Source organism: Prinia subflava, chromosome 1 (assembly GCF_021018805.1).
Source record: "Prinia subflava isolate CZ2003 ecotype Zambia chromosome 1, Cam_Psub_1.2, whole genome shotgun sequence".
Taxonomy (NCBI): domain Eukaryota; kingdom Metazoa; phylum Chordata; class Aves; order Passeriformes; family Cisticolidae; genus Prinia; species Prinia subflava.
The window spans coordinates 105,429,135-105,454,940 of record NC_086247.1 but is presented as its reverse complement, the minus strand read 5'-3'; the positions used below and the strand labels follow the sequence as shown (position 1 = coordinate 105,454,940).

At 40.2% G+C, this 25,806-nt stretch overlaps 1 protein-coding gene across 17 annotated transcripts in view; it reads right to left on the bottom strand.

The window, feature by feature from the left end:
* The window catches only part of ARPP21 (cAMP regulated phosphoprotein 21), a 195,953-nt gene that overhangs the window by 2,154 nt on the left and 167,993 nt on the right, over nt 1-25,806 (bottom strand). The gene's annotated exons all lie outside the window — the stretch shown is intronic.

Sequence of the window (25,806 nt, the reverse complement as noted above, 5' to 3'; positions counted from 1 at the left end):
GAAGAAGAAAGACGTCTTCAAACACCCTGCTGCTTGTAGGGGCAAGATCACAACAGTTCTAAGGTACAGCAAAAGATCCCATCATTTACAATAGGGTTAGTCAGAAAGTCACTCGTTCCTGCAGAAATGCTACTGCAAACGAAAACTGAAGTGCAATAAACACGTGCCACGAGCTGACCTGAGTGGGCAGTGGGCTTTTGTTATGCTCTTCATCACCGTGGCAGAGACCACCTGGAGGAATGTCTGACTGCAGCACAGGGCTGAAAAGCCCTAAAGAGACACAGGGTGCTACTGTCTTTTGGCTATTTCCTCAGAGGCAAAACTCCCACCAGCTTCAAGGACACCAGCATTTGGCCTTCATGGTCTAACCTGACAATTTCTGTCAGGTTGCATTTCTAACCTTACCCTCTTATCTTCCTTGTAATGCAGCTCCCTAGCATGATATAAACAGAGAAGTCTTTATTTGATCAAGAAGAACATCTCTATACACACTGGCTCTCACTTGCAAGGTTTTTTATCTAATTAGAGCATATTATTGGTCATAATCCACTGTACTATTTTTATGTGTGCCAAAGCAGGAAAATTACAAATTAGAGAATATCCTCCCCATTGCTTGGTAGGAATAGTGCTAACACATCAGTGCCTGCACAAGGATGAGAAGCTGATGCTTCTGTTTGAACCTGTGACTAACTCTGTGTTCAAGGTCACCACAATATTTCAGGTTTTCTGCTGGGATGGCTCCTCTAGGACTAATGGAGAAATGGGCAAAGATTGCATGATCTTGAGAGCCAAGCTGCTAATGAGGCAGCAGTGTGGATGGGAAGGCAAGCACAAATAAAAAATTGCTCAGCAGCAGTGTGATTTTGCTTGGGAATGAGCCTAGGCAGATGGAACTGGGCTGGCTGGGTGATGCTGATATTTAGCAATTAAGAACTTCACAAAAAAAGCAGGAAAGGAAAGGAAGATGCAGAAAGATCCTGCCCTTGAAAAATGTGGCCAGACACAGGTATTATAAATCTATGAATAATTTCTCCTTATCATAATCTGTGTTCTTTAGCACTCATATTTTTAACATGCAGTTATGCAGTGCACTATCAACTCTGTAGTGATGTTCTTACAATAAGCATATTTCAGACAAAGAAGAACGACCAGAAGGAGCAACTCTGTGTCATCTTTCTATGAAAAAATTGTGTCACGTCTGCTCTATTTATATTCATGAATACCATCCCTGGTTCAATATACTTCACAAAGTGAAAGGCATCATCTGGATACTGCTTCATTATATAACAGAAATAAAGTAACAATTGTTTCTGTTTCTGCTAGTCTATTGTCAATTGATAGCTTTCCTTCTAAATCTGTTCTTATGCCAGGGAAATGTTGAGATTTCTGGTCAAGTATTTGGCATTAAAGATGCCATTCCAGAGATTAATGTCACCAGTCAACTGAGAAAAAAAAAAAGAAAAAAAAATCCCATGAGTGATTAACTTGGCTGGGATATAGCATTAAATAACTCCCAAACTCACCAGATTATTATACATTCAGATTTGCTTTTCTCCTATGCCCAAACACTGTGTCAGCATATTTTTTAGTTATAAAAATTACCAACATCAGAACTGCTGTAACTGAGTTCACAGAAGGCTTATACAGCAATAATAAAATTGCAAGTTCTCTTCTGCTCCAGTACACAGATTATGGGGGGGAGGGGATAAAGGATAAAAATAAAAATTCAGCATTACTCTTCTGGTATTTGCAGGACTGGACGTTTAAATAGAGGGGTGTCAACTGACAGCAGAAACAGCAACACAGAATTCATCTCCTGTCACCTCTGGTTGTTAAAGTTAAGCCCCAGATGTGTGAAGAACCACAGATGGATAGTGAGCCAGGCATCAAGTGACAGTTTTGTGGGAATGTAATCCAACACCGGATCTGGGCTCAGAGAGCTGGATTGTAATGCACCAGCACAGGGTGGCAGACTGCTGCTCTGTGGAGACAGACAGACACCACTGGGGTCAAGTAGAAAGCAGCTCTTCTGTTATTTCTAGTAAATATGATTGTATTAACATTACTTTTGTGAGACTACTGCTAATGCCCTACTGTGTATTTGAATACACACAGCTCTCTCTTCACCTCAGTTTTGTGTTCCATATTCTCCAAATATGACAGATTTATGACACAGTGCAGACATGACTATCAAACTGAAACAAAGTATCATGGAAAAGCTGAAGTAGCTACCCTTATGATGAATGTACAGGCATGATCTCCTGGGGGTATTACAGAAACAGTCATAGAATGGATTTGGTTGGAAGGGACCTTAAAGACCTTAAAGTTCCAATGACACACACACATATAAACACCCAACCCTGAAAATCTCCTCTGTACTAGCAGGCACTGCTTAGTACATGACATAATTACTCCAGGTTTTAGGTGCAGAAATATGAAAAGGAGATGGGCTGAAGAGCTGAGGTCCACTGGGCTGTGTGTTATTATTTGAACAATCTTATTGTAACATTCTTCAAGGACTTCAGCAATTTCTCCTGACCATAGGACATGTGCACCCCTCACCCCTGTCCCAGCCTGCAGAGTACATCAGTTACAACCCTGAAAGTGAGAATACTCCTTTTCCTACTCCCTGTATAAGCCTTTTGCAATGCTTTGACCACACAGAAAAGCCCCAATACAAATATTTCACATGCACTCTAACATACTTCATATTTGATTAGATGGGAGCAGATAGGTTGTATCCTGAATCCTCTTAGACTTTAAGGGAAAATAAGTCACTTATTTTTCCAGAAGGAGGTACTCTTGAATATTTAATGTCCTGACTTGTGAGTAGAAATGGGGATGTTTAAAAAGTTTACTGGCCTGTGTGTCTTCACAAAGATGCTGGCTGTCATCTCTTCCATACTTAATATTCATGGACTTTTTCTCTTTATGATCAGTACCCTTTGGGATTAATTGAAGCTACGGATGTCAGATCATGCTGCAGAACCCAGTATAGCACTTAGTTAAAATCCAGCATCTTCTTCAAGGTTCTGCATCTCAATAAAGCCAGCTCATTTTACCTCATGGCAAAGCCTGACCCTTTATTATGTTAAATACATGAAGAAAGATGCAGGTTTATCCATTCTATTGAACATAAAAACATGGAAAGGTACAAAAGTATATTCCAATATTACAGGGGAGGTACAGAATATTAAAAAGTGAATTATTTTTTTATCTACAACAAACTTCATGAGTGAGAAAAAAAATGCTGTGACAAAACAAAAAAGCTAGTATCTGTTCTGCTAAATGGCTTCTATTTCAGCACAAATGGAAGTAGAACAATTGGCACTCTATGTGGCAATCCATCCGGACAAGAAGTTGTTAATATCAGAAACCAGCTGCTGTGAATTTCCTATCAATGCAGCCCAAATTCTCCATGTAATATTAGGAACAGGTCCTCCAATGTTTGCTGGATGTTGACATCTTTGTATGTTTTTGCACTCTGGCCAGGATAAAGAATGGAGGTAGGAGAATTGAAATTAATATCAACCTTTTAGCACTGTTTGTGAAACCACATCCTTTTCTTTCTTTTTCCTCAGGCACAGACTATCAGAGAGTGCCATTCCACCAAATTACTTAATGTGTACACATAGAGCACCATCTTAAACTATGCCATGCTTTTCACGTGCTATTTAGTTTTCAGTGACATGGAAGTAATACTGTATTCTCAAAAGTCTTGAAAACTGACTGCAGTGCATGAGAAACCAGGCTTTACTGGGCAGAGGTGGATGTTTTGGAGCTACACAGGTGTAAGAAAAGTGACAACAGGAATTGGCAACATGCTTATGCAGCAATAGTTTTCTCTGCACTTGCTCTTCTGCTCATTAGCTTTCATACTACATGAAGAGTAATCCTTAAAAGCCTCTTTGCTGTCCCCTGAGAACATACATACGTGGGTTATTTTCTAATGGCAGTACACATCAGATGAACCATCCTATAACTGCAAGCTCCAGGGCCTCTTTACTGCAATTATATCATCCTGCTCTATGTTATCTCTGCTACAAAGGAGGTTTTTTTAAATCAGGGCAAACATGAGAGACATTGTTAAACAACTAGAGGAACAAATCATGCACAGAATTTCAACGAATGCCTCAGAGGGAAGATGAGCCTTGGATTCCAGCTGAAATGGAAGAGGCCGTCATACCAGCAAGGTAATTTCTCTGAACCTTTACAGCCTGCCTCACCATGCTAAAAGTCATCTAACTTAAACATCCCGGGGGAGAAAGACTGCATGAAAGACCCACAAATGTTTCAATTTCCTAATGAGGCTATGCAGCTCAAAAGACAAAATGCAGCAGCTTTACATCTCTGCCAGTAGTGTCACACAGAGCTGCAATTAAAGCATGTTTGGTGCTCTCCTGGCCTCAGCACACATCCTTCATGAATGGCACATTCATGTTTCATTGCTCATTTTATATTTGAAGCATGTGCTACCAATGCTCAGAACATGTGTATCAGCACTGTGGGTAAAGAGTGTCTGACCAGAGTCCCTGAACTGCAAATCCCACTGTACTCTTACCACTTGAACAGAGTTCTTGCATCCGTGCCCATCCAATGCAAACACACACTCATGGTGCTTTTGATGCAACATGATTTGAGAGCTCATCTGCACCTTTCTGCTTTATTTAGTGTAGTGCCACCTAAAATTCAGATACCTTGGCAACACACTGCAGCAGCCTAGGCAAGCCAAGTCCAAAAGAAAGGCAAAAGGGAAACCTCAAGCAGAGCTACCTGGGCTGGGTGGAATGCTACACAGAACTGGTCAAGCTCCTGCCTGCTCTGCAACTAGCACAGTGCCTTTCTGGTGCCCTAGGCAGCCCTCCCTTTCCTTTCCCCTCCCTCCCCCAGTACAGACCAGCTCAGCCCCTGCGGCAACTGCCTGGAGCACTGGGAAGAGATTGAATTTGAGCTCACACAGAAAAGCCAAGGAGAATAAACACCAACTCTTAGTGTGGACTCTGTAAAGTCCAATTTAAGCAGCAAATTGTGCACACAGAAGGTGCTTACATTTGCAGAAGACTCCCCAAAACAGGTAAGAGCTGAGAAGCAAGCTAACAACATGACCCAAGAGGAAGCACACCTCTTTCTAAAAGGCTTCATGAGCTCACTCTGCTCTTTATTCAAAAGACAAAGAAGCATCTGCAAATAGACAGTTGTGTTGGTTTTGTCCACGGTAGCACTGATTTCCTTTCTAGTAGCTAATATGAGATTAAGTTTTGGATTTGTGCTGAAAACAGTGTTGATAATTCAGGGATGTTTTGGGTACTGCTGAGCAGTGCTTACACAGAGTTTCTGCTTCTGAGACCACACCATCAGTGAGGAGGCTGGGAGTGAACCAAGAATTTGGGAGGAGACACAGGTGAACAAAGGACTATTCCACACCACATGACAACGTGCTCAGCCTATAAAGCTGAAGCAAGGAGGGAGTGGGGAGTGCTCAGAGTGGGCATTTTTCTTCCTGGGTAATGCTTAGGTGTGAAAGAGCCCTGCTTTCCTGGGCCCATGGGGAAGTGGTGAATGGATTCTTTGTTTTGCTTTGCTTGCAAAACGGCTTTTGATTTCCCTATTAAACTGTCTTTTATCTCAACCCATGAGTTTTCTCATTTCTAATTTTCTCATTCTCTTCTCTGTGCAGCTGGGGAGAGTGAGTAAGCAGCTGCATGGGGCTGAGTTGCTGGCTGCGGTTAAATCATAACAACAGTTCTTGAACAAACCAGAAAATAATATAATAAAATTACACGTCTGGAAGATAAACCTAAAACTTTTCAGATTAGAAATAAAATTCAAAGTTTCAATAGACCCTATAATTAACAGGGAGGCAATTTACTCAGGGTGGAAGGACATTTGTATCACTTAAAACCTCTAAAATGAGGATGGATATCTTGCTAGAAGATATTAATCAGTTTAATAAGTAGTTCTGGTAATAAAAATTATTAGAATGTGCTCACTGTCCAGTAGTAGTCAGACCATTAAATTATATATTCCAGATTTGAAATACTTAGGAAAATGTTAGCCTGATAGCTCAACACTTATCCTTTCTCTCAAGGAAAATGATTAATATTTTGATTGTGAGACAGGATCCTCTCCCCAGACTCTCCTCCCTTTAATCACATACTGGCAATGCCACCCAGTTCATTCCACAAGCAGAGTTTACCTGTATACAATGGCTATTCTAAGGGGTATTTCTGGCCTATTTTAGTTTACTTTGCCCTGGTTAGAGTCGTGCTCAGTAGGCTTTATAGACTGAAGAATTTGGTTGGTATCTATTTCGACGATTTTACTAGGCTACGTTTTCCTTTATTTTTTGAAATAAGCTATGGGCAAAGCATTAAAGTGGATGGATGTAGCTTCCACTTTATAATAATACAAATTTACAATGCCCATGATTAAGTTATAATCAGAAAAGAAAAAAGTCACTGTAGAACTACAATTCACTCACAGACACAGCAGAGTATTTGGTAAAGTTTTTGACAACTTTCCTTTTTACCAAAAGCTCTGAGCTGGTCCATTCCAAAGTATCTGCAAAACTGCAAGGAGGAAAAATACTGAAGTAAGCTGTTCAGCCAGATCAAGAACTGTTTTAGAATCACAGAATGGAATCACAGAATTTTCTTAGGGTGGAAAAGACCTCTAAAATCATCAAGTCCACCCATTGCTCTAACACTGCTACATCCACCACTAAACCACACCCCTAAGCATCCCAAAGAACCTTTTGACTCTCAAACAGACTCTCAAGGTTATCTGTAAAAGAGGAGGAAAGCCAGCTTAACTGGGGAACCTTGCATAGGTCAGTTGGCCAAGTTGTGGGAGCCACAGAATGAGATCCATTCCAAGCAGGAATTCAAGGCAGTGCTGCAAGACACTGTGTTCTTGCTGGCTTCTCATGCCCAGGTGTGATGTGTTAGAATTGGGTGCCTGGTTGCCCGAGGAAAAGGTTTGGGGGTTTTTTTGGTTATGCAGTTGACCATTATCTGGCAAGTTTCACTGCAAATGATGGACTAAACTCTCACTGAACATAAAATTAATCTATAAATTTACACTAATTTTGATTTTAGCCTCACCCCAAAGTGTCTGCAGTTTGGAAGACTCCCACAGAAGACACAATTAACGTCTCCCTTCTGGTGTTATTTTCTGTGTGAGTCTGAAGATTTAAACTGGAATTCAAACCACTTTGTAAACAATTTTGTAGTTTAGGCTTGGATCTAAAATCCAAAGCACACTGACTGCAGAGCAAACCTGCTGCAGTTGATCTATCCATTCCTGCTGTGTCTGCTTTCTCTCCGCAATACACATAAAAATGTCTTAACCTAGTAAGACATTTGAGCTTTATATTCTACTTGAAGACATCACAGATAATTTATGGGTGTGAACTGGACACCATGTGAGCTCGAAGGACAAGTACATAATAGCTGAATGCTAAAACTCCATCCCTTCCCCTTCAAAGCACAAGACCATGCAATTATTTTATTTCATTTTCACTCACATACAAAGGGGGAAAAAACCAAACAAGAATACCTATGCCTAAAATAAGGAAGTCTTAAGAAGTAGCAGAAAAGGTACAGAGGTATGAGGTAGCACGTAAAACAGCCTAAGTCAAAACCACAGCAGCCCACAGACTCATTTCACCCACAGCACTCGGCAAGTTCAGACCCTCCAAAAACAAGAGAAGCCTTTCAACACAAGTGACTCACAGTTTGGCTTCTTTCATTTCAGGTAAAAGCACATCCCACTCCAGCAGTACAGCTTGCAGGGGAAACCATGGGTTATTACGTTAGATTTGTTTTCAAAATTTTAAACTAATGGCATCGATTCTTTCAAGTTGTGTGAGATCAAAACAATTTTTAGCTAATGGCACTCCAGCTACATTCACTGGAAACAACGCGGCAAATGTATTCCTAAAGTGATTACAACGACAGTGACTCAAATAATTCTCTGCAGCGCTGAGGTTATAAAAATGCAGGATGTTGAACTTTGAGTCTTGAAGCATAATTGCTGCTGAAATTGTAGCTCTGAGTCCCTAAATTGGCCATAGCTTTGTAATAAACACATTCATGCTTCCCAAACTTGGTAACAGACCAACAGCCACATTTGTTGTCAGACACACACACAAAGAGCTGTACTCAGCTGCATTAAGAAACTCAACAAGATGTATATGCATCAGAGATACCAGCCTGTAAGATTTATTATCCCAAGAGAAAGAACAAAAATCCTTGATAAAAGAAGGTGGACTGTCCTCCCCACCCCTCTTCCCCTCTCTGCTTTACAAAGCTACAAATCCCATGAAAGCAATAGTGCAAAAATATCTTCATCCAGCTTCAGAAGAAGAAATAAAACTGGGAAATTTCCTGCAAGTTTGAATTATTCCAGAGCAACCTATTTGTTGGAGTTAGTAAAAACGGCTGATGAAAATACTCTGCTACACTAGAATTTTTTGTTGTTGTTTTGGTGGATAACAGCTCTGAAATCGCCCATGTGGTGAGTTCCTCTAGAGTGCTAAAACAGTATCGACCCAGGTGAACTGCCCCTCCTTGTCCTCTTGCTTTATTCTTCCTCAAAAAGCTCTATGAAATCATGGTTTTACTTGTTTTGCAACCCCAGGGGCTGGAAGAAGCCCAAGGCACAGAGCAGCTGAAGCACAGACAATTTCATATACTACTCAAGACAATGCTGCCAACTAGGGTAATTTCTCCACTGCTAACAAAATGGAAAAGAAAAATTAGGGAAGTAACACAACTTCCCTAGCAAAGCAAACCCTCCTGGTCCAAAAGATGTGCAGGATCAGAGCCTCAAAAAATATACTTTTTATCTCTACTTTTCCTACATAAACTAAGGTACATTTTTACAAAAGCTGAGACAGACTGCTTTTTGCACAGACTTTTCCTTGAGAACAGACACTGCATAAAACAAATGAGTTCACCTGGGAGGTAGAAAGCCTCTCGTTGGGGTGATTTAGATTATGGCAATGAGAAATGATGGAATTAACACCACGTATCACAATCTAAGATTTAGCACTTCTTACACGTCAAAGGAACATCCATTACCTTTTACCCGTTCTTTTACCTTTTTTTCCTATGATGCTAAGTTCCAACCTGGAAATGAGGAATAGCATTATCTTTTAAAAAACATTTATATGCAGGCTTGCTGTCCCATGGGTGAAAAAAATGTTTTTGCGAAGAGTGCTGAACATTTATTTAGTGCCTTCTACTTTGTCATCCAAGAAACTACCTTCAGGGCAAACATGCAAGATCCTGTGTAAATTGAATTTATGAATCACTAAAGATACATATCCACCCCGCAGTTACTTTTCCACACCTGAACAGAGTTGGTTTAAAACTCAGTGACTTCACTGCTGAGTAAAAAGACCCAGACAAGTGAGAGGTATGATTAAATACTTTCATTATATACCTAATGAAATCACATACTGTAACATCTTCTGAGACTAAAATTTTAATTAAGGCAGGCTGGCATTTTGGCTTTTTTTTTGCCCCCCTAATGTTCCAGGGGAACAGCAGGTAAGGTCAAACAAAAAGCTTATGTGATAAAATTGCGTGAGAGTGCTCCTGGGAGACCTGGCATTATTAACAAGAACATGAAGAAGGGCACAGTTGAACAGTTCAAAGATAAATGATTGCATTCAATTTACTTTTTGCTATCAATTGGAGAACCTGAGAGAGCTGTTATTTGACAAGAAATATATATATAAATAGGCATCAAAAAGAGCTTGAATGGATACAAATACAGGAGATTCGAGGCTGGAGAAATGCTTTTCTTTAGTTTAAAATCTGGATCCATTCCTTTACTTTTCTATACAATGGATTTTAAAATTATAGGAACAGCTTTAAGAAGAACTTGCTACTAGTGAGTGGCTAGATGCTGAAAATAAACCTGTTCTTGCTGAGAACCTAAACCATGTAATTATAGGACACTTTAATCACTTATTTTATTTCCTTTCCAATACACATGTATTTTACGTTTTGGAACCTTTCAGCACTCTTCCTACTCTTCAAAAACTGTGACAAACATTTCTTGCTCTTCTCCTTGAAGATAAATCTAAGGATAAACAGAGGGGCACCTCTTACAGACATGGTATATAACTCAAAGCTTCTGCAAGATTCTGAAAAGAAAATTCTATTTTTAAGACAAATCCTTTTATCTCAATTCAGTAAAAAAAAATAGAGGGAACAGCCAGCTGCAATCCAAAATAATTGCAACACAATAATGCAGGGCTCCATTACAGCAGCCTAATTCCGGTAAAGCAGCTGATCCAGGATCTTGGCACTTGCCCAGGCCCTGGAGCCTGACTTAAATGCATTAACCCAAAGCATGTGCAGCTGTTTTTGTAATCTGAGGCTTCTGCATATTATTGGAGACCAAGAAAGAAAACAAAAAGAAAAATAAAAAAAAGTCACCCAGCCAGCAAATGACACAGGTGAAATAAAGAGAGAGAAGGAAAGTATTTTATGCTTTTGAACTAAGTTAATCCATGGAGCCACATGAACAGGCTCAACAGCTTTGGACAGCATTTCCCTTTGGCCAGTACCACAAGCAAGGGTTTACATGGGAGTGTTGCAGATGCCCAAAGCCAGCTGAGCTGCCTGCAGGGAGGGTACTACAGGACCTGGGAGGACACTATATTACTCTGAAAGGGGTGAAGCCTTCTCATCCCAACAGAGCTAAGCCAGTGGAGGCATGCTCTGTTGGCAAGCTGGTGCACAGTTGTCACGAAAAAAGGGAGGTTCAGAAATATTGCTAAAAAACAAGCAGGAATAACCCTGCTCTCAGCCCCTGCCCACCAATCCAAACAACCTTAAGGAGGGTCAACTGAGACCCATGGGCAGGCAAATAGGCAATTCTGGAGAAAATGCAGGATGCTCTTGAGGGAGACATACTGCTTAAAGACCAAAACAGATGCAAATGTGGTAGCAGCCCTTACTGTAGCCACAGACAGTTACATTGATGAGGTCTGCTGCAACTCCTCTTTAGGAGGTTTTTGAACAGCTAATGCACAACTAAAACACCAATGTGAGAACCCATTAGTGTTGATAGAAAGACTCCTTTGGCATATGACATGCTCATTAGATGAAGAGCAGCTGCAATACTCTCCATATGTACCTGTGTCTATGTTTGCACTGTGCTACATAAAACAGTTCATGGCCATGGAATAACTGCATTGTTATATGCAATATAATTGATTTTGTTAGTTAGTCCCTAAGGAACTCTGCGATGGGACAGCTAACCACCAGAACAAAATTCAGTATGATTCAAAAAAAGCACAAACACAAAACTAGGAAGATCAAATTTTCCATGCCAGCTGCAAACCACAGATTCTCTGAATTTCAGCAGATTAATTCCTTCTGTTTTGATTTTCTGGATTGACCCCTAATACATAATGGCAGGCTGAGTAAAAAAATTGTTAAGCCCTCTGTATTGATGTATCTATAACATTGCTCTTGATAGCAGCTTGTTATCTTGGCATCAGCTCTTGATACTGGCGAAATAGCTACAAGCACAAGCTCAGAGTGAACCTCCATGCCAGATATTGTGCAAACTTCAAGGAATAGCTGCAGTCCCTACAGTGAGGATGATGCATTCCTGATGAGAAAAGACAACTGCAGGGAGAAAAATAAGCACCCAAGGGAAATAATTTGCCCAGAGAAAAAGAGAAGAATCGCACAATATTTTTCTGTAAAGTACACCAAAATATGTATGCTGAGTGCTTAGACCTCTATTCTGAGCAGGGACTGCTCCTCAACAGCAGGGTTGTGGAGATGGGCTCTCGCTGCTTCTGCCAGGCTGTTTTTTTCCACACAACTCCAGGTACAGGTTCCTGCCCTGCCTACATCCTCTCTACTGGAGGAAGACTGCAGCATTCTGGTGATACCTTTCACTGCACCATGTTCCATTTCACTGTGGGCAGACTGGGGTAAACGGCTGCTAGCACTGTATCACTAACAAACCCTGCTTTTTCACCTTCACAAGCTGGGCTTTGCTTTGTGTCTCTGCCTCGGGAAGGCTTTTCATAAACACAACATCAACTGTAAATACTGCCTGCAACAAAGACACAGCCACTGCCTGATGGCACTCTCCTTCCCTACGGCATCTGCACACACCTACAGGTTCCAAATCAGGAGCAAAAAGCCCAGAGTTTGTTTGTTTACCTGTAACATAAGGACACAGCAAGTTGCAGACTACAGCCCCCAGCTGGATGCAAACAGGCACAGGGACGACACTGAAGCCAACAGGACTATGATGGAGCATATGTCTGCCCATATGGGTCCAACTGCAAAAATCTCATCTTTTCCAAGTGCACCCATGCAGAATGCAATCCAGAGACTACTGGGGTTAGCAGTCGACCTTAACCAGCTCTGTACCATATTAGAAGCACTCGCCTGCAACACAGTGATTACTCTGGTCCCTATACAGCAGAGCCCTAGTGGATTTGCTTAACTTTTAAGCATTTAAGGTAATTTCTTGATTTCAGAGCAATGATTTTCAGGCTTGAATACACTTCTGGACCAGGGAACTCAACCCTTTGAAGAGAGGATCTCCAGTGGGAAAGATACAAGCACATTTATTCACACTGAATTCTTATCATTGCTTTAAAAGATTTCTGAGAAACTTGACAAGGCAAGTAGCAATCAAACTAAGGAAAGAGAGGTCCTGTTCAAATAAAATCCAGTTCTACAATTTATGAAACAAGTTCATAAATTTCTCAAATCTTTCTACACAACCACTGCTTAACCTGCAAGAGAAAAAATAGGGCAAGGTGGGACCGAGCCTGCATTTATGCATGGCCCTTGCACTTGTATGTGCCTATCTTTATAAAAGAGCCATTAGGCCAAGCAGTGGCTATGTACCAAGAGATACTGGCAAATAATAAGTCAAATGGCAATCAGGGGTGAGTCCACCTTACTTCACTTCTGTGGCACAGATACAGGAATCTCTCGCTCATGTTTGCCTTGCAATTACCAACCTTTCTAGTTTACTGCAGACACCAGTTTACATTTCCTGTTTTCTTGATTAAAAGTGTCTTAACGAAATTGGGTTAAGCCTTTGCCAAAGCAATTGCTATCACTGAGACCCTCCCTTTCCTTCAGCCCCTGAAGTATGAGGAAAAAGACCTGTAAAGGGGCCTATAAATACTTTCAATCTGTCTGTTCCACTCCATTCCACATCACTGCAGAAATGTAAACACTAATTGCAATTCTGACATAGGTACAAAAGGAATACATTTGATTACTGCACTACAACTGGGCTGTATCTTCCAGCTAAAGATTTTCTTGGAAGGAGGTGAAGGGTGGAATCTACAGGTGTGGTAATCCCAGTGCCCAGTTAGCTTCCCCTGTGGCCAAACTGTGCATCTTACAAAGAAGGGAATAAATAAGTCCAAGAAAAAAATGTCTGGAAAAGTCAAAAACATTCCCCTCTGACATCCCAAATATAACACCATCGATTTCCAGAATTTTTTTTGTTTGATTTAGTATCTATAGGCAATTTTGTTTAATATTTTAGTTTGCCTTGGGTGTAGAGGATGAGTGGGTTATGAGCCTCATCTCACAGGATTTTGAGGTTTTGTTTCAATTGGGCAAGGAATGTGCAAAATAACTTGTTCATACAGTTTTACAAACTCTTTTGATGAATCAGACAGCTAAATTCACAAAGCCTGCCTATCTCCACATCACAGGCAAATGCATTTTCAAGTCCTGAAGAATAATATAAACATTAAAAAACAAACAAACAAACAAACAAACAAAACACCAACCAAAAAAGAAAAAAGAAAACAGAATGCACTGTGGATGGAAACTTTCACCTTTGCCTTTTCTACCAAGGGTTTAGTGTCACTTTTGAAAACAAGAGGATTAACACCTGGACTCACACATTCCTTGTGTTTTCTCTAAAGAAAGTAATAGAAATGACACTCAGCAGCAAGCAGTAAGCTTTCCTGGACAGCTGTGCCAAGAAATCTTGGCCCAAGGAGAGCTGAAGAAAGCAAACAGGAGAGGGAGGATGAAGCTGACTTCAGAAGACACCGCTTATGTTCTGCATCCATTCCCAAGTCTCTACCAAGATGGACAACAGGCTGACAGCAGCGCTTGGGAAAGGGGCAGCCATCAGTCCCCCAGACCCTGCCTCACTTGTGCTAGGGACAGTCTTTCTGCAGGCTTGAGAAATCAGGCCCATGGTCAACAGATGTCAAAATGTCCCGCCAGAATGGAGTTTAATTCAGCCACATGAAAGAAAACCTCCCCTCTATGCTCTTGCTCATCCCCAGCTCTCACTGCACAGCATGCTTGCTAGGAAACTCCCACTATAGCTGGTCCAGTGCTATCCCTGCACAAGAGGATGTTGGTTACCTCAACCAGTGCTACAGCCTGAGAAGGCTGATCTGCCAAGCAAGAGCATTTTATGCAGACTTGTTCTGCAAAACCCACAGGATCAGTCCTGATTTCCTTATCTCCCCTCAAAGTATCTGCAACTGTGCAGCTGTAAGTGATGCAAAATTTACTTTCATTAGCAAAAATACTCCAAAGCATAGCACAAATTTAAATATAGGAAAGCCTTCTGAATATCTGTGCTTTGTCTGCCATGGGTCTCTCCAGGGTTATGTCTGCCCTCAGAACTCTGCCACAGGGCAGACCTGCCACAGCGCATTTGCTGTCACATAGCACAGTTAATATTTTGCAACCCCAGCAAGGCTGTGTTTACAATCTTCATGGCCAAAAGTATTTGCAAAGTCTGAATTCCTGATGGATGCCAGCTAAGCAATCAGAGCGATGGAAAATGCACAATAAAGACCATAAACATATGGAGTCTTCAACTCAGCATAAATACTGAAGATCAGCCTGGGTGTGTTGTCAAGGTAGATTTGAGAGCCAGCAGCAGAACTTTTTCCATGCATACATCATAAATTCTGATAGCTTTTTGCTTGCCTGGGACCTAGTACACTCTGAGTGCATTACTTCTTCTTTCTGCTTATTAGTTTTCTCATCTGTAAAATAACTTTTTGAGGCGTGGCATCTTCATAAAACATTCTGAAATCCAGCAGTGCTGAGCAGTGCTATATCTTCAATTGATAAAGTCAATGGAATAAACATCTGATCTTCAATGTAATCTGTAATAAAAAGAGACCTTTAAGTGCTGAATTAGCTAAGAGTTACACACAGAGCTTTGCAAAATTTTCAGTTATATGAAGAATGCTTCGTTGATCAGAAAAAAGATGTGTGTTTTTTTTTTTCTGGCAATGCCTGCAAGGCTCTAAGTCGGTCAATACTGGCAGGAAGGTGAAGAAGAGGACATAGTAAGAGTCAGCTGCCAGAGCAAAATCTTAACTACAGGTCTCTGTGAATCAGAAATTTGTCAGCAAAGCAATACAAACGGATGTTTTCAAACTAATCTGGAAGGGTTTACAGAGGCTTTAAAATGCTTGCTAAAAGGCATCTGCCAGCTCCCCAGGCCTGGCTGAGGTGGGAGAGATGTTTTCTGAGGGAAATATAGGTTTCTCTTTTTTTCCACATAAATAAGAACTATTCACCACCCTTAGTACCTCTCATCCCATGAAAAAATCTATGTACATGGACAGAAGTATATATGATTTTCTCTATGCGCAATCATTGAATTTAATGCAGTACCATCTTCCTTAGGCTAAAATACTTATTTCTTGCTTACGTGATCTGGATGGGGTAACTGATTTCACATACCCTTTCTGGGGCTGCTCAAAGTCAAACCACAAAGCAGCTGCCAAAAATGTCTCTTCATGTAAAATTTACAACATGCATTTCTGAAGTGGTAGCTGATGCGCCTAGCCAATTTGCTGAAAATGTTTGTGTAGCTAAAATTTTTGAAAAGAGAAAATCACAGGATCTGCAAACACATCTGCAGAACACTCTTTAGCAACTACTGCTCATTCTGAGTGCAAACCTTGAGAATAAACACTAGCTTTTAACTTGTAAAAGGACAAACCTAAGTCATACCTTTAGTCTACTCTTCACAACAAGGAATTTGATCTACACCTAAAAATTTCCATTAGAGACACCGCTCAATTTTAAACAATTAGCATATCTTCTTCACATTAAAAAACAGAGGACTAAATTCTTCACATTTTAGCAAATATATCTGCTGCAAATAAATAATTTTCTAATTATAAAACTGACTACTTTATAGACCTTCTTTTCATATTCTAGAATGAGCTATTGCATCAATTAAAATAAAAAAAAAACACACACTTTTTTTTTCCCCATCACAGGAAACCATGGTAATTGGTTCATAAATATTCACTGGTATTTTAGGCATGGCTGTAAAAAAGGAGATATTTTACTGACTGTTCTGGAAACAGTGCATTTAATGTCAGAGCATCCCTGAGAAAGAAGAGCTGAGGAGAGTCTCTCCTTGCAGTGAGGTCCTAAACGAGTCACAGGTCACGCTCATAAACAGATCTACAACTACGGCAGAAGAATTCAAATATAATGGATGAGCTGGTGTCTGTGCAGAGTTTTGAAAACTAACAAATAGAAAGCAAACTGCAAGTGTTCTTCGAGCTAATTACTAATAAAAAGTAATAATTACAACTATAAAGCAAGTCCCATAAAAATGCTCTTCTTTACAAAGTTTCCATATAAAAACAGAATAACAATAAAAAACCTGGGGCTGCTCAAGTTTTTTTGATAAAGTAAGTTATGATGCCTTACAATTTACACAGATAAAAGTTCACAATTGTACCAAGACTATAAAGCATGGGCATAACATATCGTTCTGGCAAGTGATAAAACTGCTCCCAGTGACAGCTGTGATTTATGGAAGCAATTCAAACACACTTTGAAAGTATATTAGCTTCGCCTCTGCCCACAAAGGGCGCATATTAGCAGGGTAGGCCACGCCGGTGATAAATTACATACCAGCAAGAAGTGAAGGCAATTGGCAACATCAGATGCCCAAAGGCCCCGAGTTGCTGTGATAATGTGGTTTTCATGATAATACCTCACATGCAATGGCATCTGAGCACCACAAGAAACACATCAAAGCTGTCTCCCCTTGGCTCTTTGGAAGATAATGTTAAAATGGTGAGAGTGGCTGGGACTTCCCAGCTAAAGCTGACATACAAAGCATTCACAAACTGGCTCTGGAACAAACTTGGGCACAGAAGTTCACAATTTCGATGCTACCTCTTGGGTGGAAAACAGCTGCATCCAGGCACTGAAGCAAGCTGCAGGCTGTGGCCCTACAGCACACCTACTGCATGGCTTCAGCACGGTGGGCAAAGAGACCCAAGGGCTGTGGAGGTTTAGCTCTGCTAACACTCAGAATGGGATGGGCACACTGCAGTCACCACCTGTGACACCCCTTGTGCAAAGGAATCAAGTTGCTGGGCACACTTGTTCACTGATCACACCAGTTCAGTCCTACAGAAAAAGCCACGCTCTTCCTGTGGCTCAGAGCAGCACTGGAAAAGAAGCACAGAAAAAGCACGATGACAAAGGCTTAACCCACAGCAGGGTTTTACTAATGTCAGGCACTGAAAAATTATTTTAAGACACTTTTGGCTAAATTCTGCCCTCTGACGTACTAGCATAGATGAAGACTGACTTCAGAGTCAACCTGTACTTCAGGGGTGTCCTTTGAAGAGCACGCATCCCCAGGCAGTGCTATGGAGAGCCATGTGCCAGGCTTTTCTCTTATTACTAGGGAAAGTTTAATAAATTCTATCTGCCTCCAATTAGTAGCCCTCCCATTCTGACACACTAGTAAGCACATCTTTGTGTCCTGAATTAATGACTAGGCCAAAGCATTTACATCTTGCCACAGATCAAAAGAAATTTATCAGCAGTTATACTGTAATGAGCTCATCTGCAAAAAATAAAGCACATTTAACAATGACTTCCTGTCTGGTGGGTATTTTTTACTTACTTAATCCAAAACACTCCCTTGGGAAGTGATAATGAGTATCTACCCTCTTTCTATGATACCCATTACTGTATAACCTGAGGACCTCAGGCATATGGCATACTCACAGAATGAGTCTGTGAGTAACTTTTTAGTGGAAGTTGGCCATTTCTGGAGTTTATGCCAGTAAATGTCTGAGAATTGTGTTTCTACACAATTTACGGGCTCTGGATGAAAAATGGCACAGTGATACCGTAACTGAAATGGTATAAAACACCTACACACAGATTGGTACTTTAAAAGTAAGCAAGCTAAATGCTTTCTCTACATATGGGGGCTTGGAGAAAATGCAAAAGTGAAAAAAATAATTTTCCTAAAATACATGAAAGAAGAGTTCAGTACCTATTTGAACTTGCCTCCTCTGTAGTTCTAATCTAGTAGTTAGAAGAAAAAGCATTCTTTCTTGAATTGACATATTGGGTGGTGCAGATAGTACAGCACATTTCAGGCTATCACTTCCATTTATTTACAGCTCTGCAGCACCATGCTTCTGTAGAAACATTTGCAGGAATTGAACTGATTTTGTGTCAAGTCTTAGTCTTAACAGCTTTTTCATTGCTTGCTAATGGAAATATGGATTCAATATTATTTTAAACTTAATGCAGCATAAACAAATTAGCTTCATATAGTGTAATTATGATTTTTTCTACAGCACTTCTTAGAAATACAAGGCATAAACAGATTACTTCAAGCAAGGGAGAGGAACGACAGCCTTTTTGTTTCAACAGCAACTTGGATATGAAAAATATAAGAATGCACTCCCTCCCTTCTTTTTCTTGTCTATACCTTTCAGATTCATGTTTTTCTCTTTAAATAAAGGAATGTTGGCAGCATTCCTCAAATTCTACCTTACCAAAAGGCCAAAAATATTCTACTAAACTTTACCTCTGAGCAGGGTAGGAACTCTCCCCCTCTGCTGCAAACTGGGGAGGAGGCAGTAGTCACTGCTATAGCCTGTCGTCTTTATTTAGAAGAAAAAGCAATACCTTTCCCTGTCCCATCACCTGCTTGTGACTTTTTGTCCTGAAGCACTGAAATAACCCTCACAGCATTCCAGTAATCACTGTAAAAGTGACCAGAAAATGTTTATTTATATTCATCCCACATACTCTAACCCAGAAAATATTCACTTTATCCCCTACTCCCTGAAGATTTCACTCTTATATACGTTCCAAATCTACCTTCTTCCCAAAATCCCATTTCTATGTTGCAGTCTTTGAAATGTCTTTCAGGACACTTCCCCGGAAGGATAACTTCTCTGTATGAGCACAGATGTTATTTTGTCTAAAGAGCCAAATTTACTGGAAACCTATTGCTCCATCTCCAACTCCTCTGACAGCTTCCCAGCCTCTCTGGCCACAGTTACCAGCCAAGCTGCTGCAGTTGCAGTTCATTTTTCTTCCAAAGGGAGAGCAGGAATTGTGTCCTGGGCCTCTGCGATCTCTTTACAGAACAAAACCCAGCATCTTTTAACAGCATGATGGACTTACGATTTCATTATTCTCTTTGCAAGGAAAGATTCCACAGAAAGCATCATTGAAAGGAAAGGTGAGAATGTGGTCTCTGGAACCTCCTGAGGTATATTGTCCCCACCACCCCCTTCACTTTACTAGGTATTCAGTAATATCCTAGCCATGGCTTTACTGGTGGCCTCAGCAACACAAACAACTTGACACAAAAACTAGAAATCCTCCACTCATACCAGGTTCCTTAGGTTTCCAAGGAAAATAGTGGCAGGATTCCCAGGCCTAAAACAGTGTTTCTGGAAAGCTGTCATGAAAGGTAAATACAGTATAAAAGGTGAGAGTATTTTGCCATACTTTTACAGCCGAGTATCTATAAAGCAACTTGTTGCAGTGTTTTTCTTAAAATGAAAGGAAAATTCCCCACTATATTACATTCAATTTTTCAGTTTCTGTTATGTCAATATTACCATCTTTTGTAACAAGAAGACAAAAGCTTCTTCATCTTCTTGGAATCAATATTACCTCTCAGGCAAGGGAAATTGGTGTCTCTTTGCTAAGGCTCTATTTTAACATACTGCCAAAATACAAATACAATTCTAACTCAATAGATAATAATCTGCTTTTCAAGACCAACGGTTTAAGAAGGAGGATGAAAAACCTACACATATTTTAGTATGCAGCACTATTCTTTCCCAACCCTGCAAGCAAATAAGAATTCTGATGGTGCAGATGCACCTGTCCAAATGTCAGTTCACACCAGCAGGAGGTTAAGGTCCAAGGTAAAGAGAAATCTTATCCTCCCCAAGCTTCTCTTCACACCCACTCTTCCACAGTGTGATCACAGCAGTTTCACTACTGAAGGACAATTCAGCAGAGAACTGCATTATTCCTAAAGCTAGGGATACATGAACTGTAAGAAAAAGCTTGATAAATAAATCTGCAGCAAACCACACATATTGACAACTGTACAGAGACAAAGAGATCCCTGAAATGAAAAACAAGCACTGAAAACTGGAAGAAATTTGTCATTGCTTGGCTATAGCTGCATTCTCTTTAGGGGTCATATTTCCAGCTTTCAAAAAGGGGAATACAGGTTGATGCACTTGTGTCTGAATGGCCTCGGAGAGCACCAGGGTGCAAGGTTAAATATTAAGAGATCAGAAAAAAGGCAATGCAAAAGTAGTCCCTACAACCTTAATTCCAGTGACCTAGGCACATATGAATGCGGTGCAGTATTTAATTACCTAATAATCATATATACTAGAACAGAATTTGCCCTACAAATTGCTGAAGAATTGGAATGAATGTGAAAAATGCCTCAGCAGAATTTCTAATCTTTACATTTCCTATACTGCAAACCACAGGACTTCAAAAAAGTTTTCAGCATGACAGCTTATAAAGACTTTACCTCAGCCCTTACACAGGTCTAGACATTCAAGAGCACAGATGGATTGGTAAACATTGCTTAGCAATTTTCTCCAGATGGATCCTTTGTGAGCTGTGGGGAAAATCCCATGAGAAGTAGGCTGAGTAGGCAAAGCGAATTTTAAAAGATCAAGCCTCGATGAAATCTGCATCTGTTTTTGCTGGGACTCTTCAGAAGGGCAGCTATCTTGTCAAATGTTAACTTCCTGCCCTGGGGAGAACTGGTGCTGGAAGCCACAAGTTCTCCTTTCTCCTTGTTTAATTACATGGAGGAGAACAGATGTACCTAAGTGCATCCTCCTCATATTCAGAAGGCACACATGTAGGGCTTTTGTGAGTTATATAAAGAGGTTCATCTTTGGAAAGAAACAGATGGACACAAGGCACACTGAAGAAACAATTTGGAAAAAAAACTCCACACAAACTTTTCTTGAGGTCACCACAAAGCATTCATATTAAAGGTGTTAAAAAAATCAGCTGCTGGCCAATTGGGATCCAAGAAGAATTCACTGTTCCAAGGAAACAAATCACTCAGTTCTGCCTAGGAAGACCCCAACATTCACACAACAAAGGACAGCTCTTGGGCCCAACACAATTCTTCCCAATGACACCAGCAGTCTACAGGCTGTGCTTCTAGTAGGACAGATACAGTGAGTTGTAGAAATTACAGGTGTTCAGATAAACTAGGTTTTAAAAAGACAGATTCAGCACCTTACTTCTGTCCTTCTTTAGGCACTAGAAAGCAACAGAAATGCTTGGATAGCAAATTTTTGAGCAAAGGTAAACATTCAGCTAACATACTGAATCCTGAAACAGTGCCTTTACTATCTTCATCATTAGTCTTGTGCATCAAGACTAAGGGAATTTCTTAAGCAATTCACAGGCAAATTTCAAAAATTAATCTAAAGTTATACCTGGCTTCAAAACCACTGGAAAGATATGACAGACGACCTTTACCTAAGGAATTGAACAGCAATTTTGTTTATGGCTTTTCCTCATGTACAGCACAACCCAATTATGGAACTACTACTACTATGCATGACCTCACCTAACTTTTGGACTTCTGGGATTCATTCCAGCAAGCTAGTTCTTCGGATTTTTGAAAAGAAGTCAACTCTTGCAAAATAAGCAGATGGTTTTCTGAGGGCTGATTCCTATCATGGACAATCAAAATTTCCCTTCTTTTCCACATCCAGAAAGCTTCTACCTTCCCTGCAGATTCTCTTATCACTAAGCTCTATGGGCCTTACCCTAAATGAAGCTGGGAGTTCTTTGACTTTTAGGTATTAAAAAGTAACTCTAATTCCCAAACTGCTGAACAAGAATATAAATGACATATTCTTGCATCTTCTAAAGCAAAATCACAAATCAACCACCTGCATGGCAGATCCACCAATATCCACCTCTGCTCCATGGCCAGCACAGTGTGCAGTGTAAAGTCCTGCCTCTCAGCATCATAACACAAAACAAACATAAATCAAGAGAAACCACATTTACAGTTAACAAAACTTACGCAGATTTTCAGATCACTACAGTATAGCATAAAAACTAGGCTACCACTTGTTTCATCTCCAGATCAAACATCTCCAGACCCAAAGCTTTTGAAAGCATTGTGACAAAGCTGCTTTAAAACAGACAATCACCAGAAGTTTCTGACATTTACTTTTGTGCTTAGTGAGCTCAGCATGATTAGAGCTCACTAAGTAACTACTGATATTCTTGCACACCACAATATAATGAAAAGAAAATGAAAGAAAAGGTGTGAGGCCACTTCAGGGGAAATCAGAGAAAGATTTGGTTTATCAGCCCATTTTCTGTGACATTGTTCACCTCCATGGCCTGCAGCAGCCACCAGAAATATATTAAAACTTTAAGAAACCTATGAGAAATAAGAAATTCAGGATTTGTTTTCAAAGCCAACGTTGCAATCATTCCGCAAAGCACCCTGCTGGGATTGCTTCAAAGAAATACAACTGCTTTGTTAACTGGAGACTCAGGCTGTTCCCTCCTCATTCTCTCATTTTCCATTTGATGGATGTCCTGAGTCTGTTTACCTACAGGAGGAAACTCGGGAAAGAGTTCTTGCTGATTAATTATGGCCTACTTGGAATCAACATTTTACTAGTCATTTAGAAATAACTCTCTAAGACAAATTGCTTTTCCATGTGCCCACACCTGTTTCACCAATAAATCATACCTTTCTAAATATACAATGGACTACATTATAGCAAAAATGGCAGTCTAACGCATTCCAAATACTCCTCTAAACTTGTGCAAAGTAGTAATCAGGACCAAGTCAGACAGAAACTGAACTGTCCCCCTCTTCCAGATTCCAAATTGGTCAGCAATTTAAGACCGCACATAGCCTGAGTAAAAATAATAATAAAAAATTTATTAGCTTTGCACTTCTACATTCTTCCTTATAATGGAACAAATAAATACATCAAAAGGGGGAAAAGTGAGGGGGGGGGAGGGAAGGTAAAAATGTTAGTTCCATAACTTCTATTCCATATCTTCTTGGGTTCCATAACTTTTGACGTACCATGTCAGCCTTTGTAGCCATTTGGTTAGTCTCAATTTTCCAGAGAAGAAACAAAGAGTGTATGGGCAATTGAACATCACATTTATTTAAAAATTTTATAGAAGAAAGAAATCTTCAGTTTAGTTTGTAAATGCTCCACAGCATACTATCAACACCTAGACAAAATGGGTAAAAGTAGATGAGTCTTTATCACTGTGAAGTGTCCACCATAGAAGTATAAATATGGCTTACTCCAGACATCCATTATCTCCATGAAATTAGTGTGCAGACTCAACAATGTCCTGCAAACCCACTGCCATTGCTAGCCGTGTTTTCTAGGAACAAATTTCTTGTTCCTTATATTGCAAAGGCAGATTTAAGGGAAACAGCCATGAGCAATTCAAAGAAAAGCAGAATAATATTTGCCTTATTATATTTAGGAATGCTTTCTTCCTAAACAGAAACTGACATAAAAACTTATGGCTCCCCATTTTTAGGGAGTTAGCCTGGGGCTTGAACAGCTCCTGCCTATTGCTCTAGTGGAGCAGTATGCTGAGGCATGGTTCTGCACTAAAAAGATACGGCTCTTTTCACTCCCCCATTTATTTTTTTCCTCACATCCTCTGCCTCTCCTTATCAGAGTGTCCTGTGCACTGGTCCATGATATGAACTGATGACCCATTCATACATGCTTCATTGATCCTTCCACTGACCAGTTTCCACTGAGTTGGCTGAAAAGTCCCAAGGTGAAGCGAGGTTAACAACACTGCTTTGGGATCTGCAAGGCACGCATGGGAGCTGTAAGGAATGGCAGTGTGGCACTGAGGGGAAAGAGTGAAGCCCTGGGAAGCCCTGTGGGCAGGAGAGAAGCTCAGGATGAAGCAGCTCCCAGTTGTATCCTTAGTCTCCTCAGCAGCATGCCCCAGTGGAACAAACTTTATATGATGGACACACTGAAAATTCTGTGGAAGGCAGTACTGACAGTATGGTGCCCTTAGTGAAGAGAAGGAAATTATTTGACAGATGTTAATGCACCCATCCACCTCAGACATCACCTTTTCCCTCTGTAAAACAAGTTTCTCATCAGAGGCCCTATGTGAGTTATAGCCTGGGTACAAAATCTGCTTTGTAAAACCCAGCTCCACTCTTTTATGCACAAATCAGAATCAAATTCAGACTTTTCTGGAACAAAGAACATCAGGAAATCCTATTCAAATTTCTTATTCCTGCATTAGATGATAATTCTATTTCACCAAATTACTTTTGCCTTGTGATGTAGCTGCATTTATAATTATTTATTACCCAGCTCAAGGTTAAGTGAAGGAACAGCTTCACTAAGATTCTGTATAAGCCCTTATTTTTCACAGTGTGCTAAAGAAGATTAATTGCTTTCTATTTCGCCAATTGAGAGAGAAATTAAAATTGCCATTTGATACAAACTATTAATGCAGCAATCATTTTGAAGTAGCACATTGCTTCTTATAATTTAATACATTTCCCCTCTTTTTCTTATTCTATAAAAAAGTACTTTGGAACCTTAAAAATTCAATTTGTGGAGCTTCCTTTGTGGGACCTGTAAAAATTCAGTCTTTTGCACTCCTGCAGACTCGGTACCTAATAAAAGGTACCACTCAACAAAGAGAAAGCTGGAAATGTAGCACTGTTGAGCAGATGCTATTGAAGATGTTATGTTTTACCAGCATGCTACTTGGAAGACCTGAGGACAGTGCTGAAGCACATAACAAATTGTTTTGATAATACAGACTGACAAAAAGAGCAAGGATACATATATACAGAGACTAAATATTTGCTTGCTTAGAAATGGCTTTTTAGAATTTTTTTTTTCTTCATTTTGTTTTTCCTTAAGCAATGCCACAGGACTAAGGTCCTTCAGAAAGAGATTATTTGCAACAAGGAAAAGACTACTGGTATTTACAGGCAAAGTCCACTACTCATGTCTCATGATGGTTGTGGGTTTTCACTGTATAAAGCCAATCTAAGGAATACTGAGAATGAAGACCATGAGAAATTCAAACAGTTGCAAATCCACAAATTATTCCAAACACTGACATTCAGGAAAACACACTTAGGGATCCTACGTGTACAGTATCAAAAATATGTTTTCTGTTTTCTGCACTCAGTGGGAGCTTTGGATGCCCAACTTTTTACAGGTGTGAATGAATAAACAGTTGCCACAGTAAAAGCTTTTTCTTTCCTTTTTGATTTACCTAAGCTAAGGAATACTTTTTAGAGGTGGAAAATAGCCCTGAATTGGATGGCCTCCATGGCAGCTGCCTCAACATTCTTTTAGGCCTGGATGCAAGCTCTCTGCTTGGTCTCAGGAGTGAAAAAGAAAATTTCTTCATATATATACACAGCTATTAGCAAAAAGGTGTCTTAAGACTAGCTGTAGCC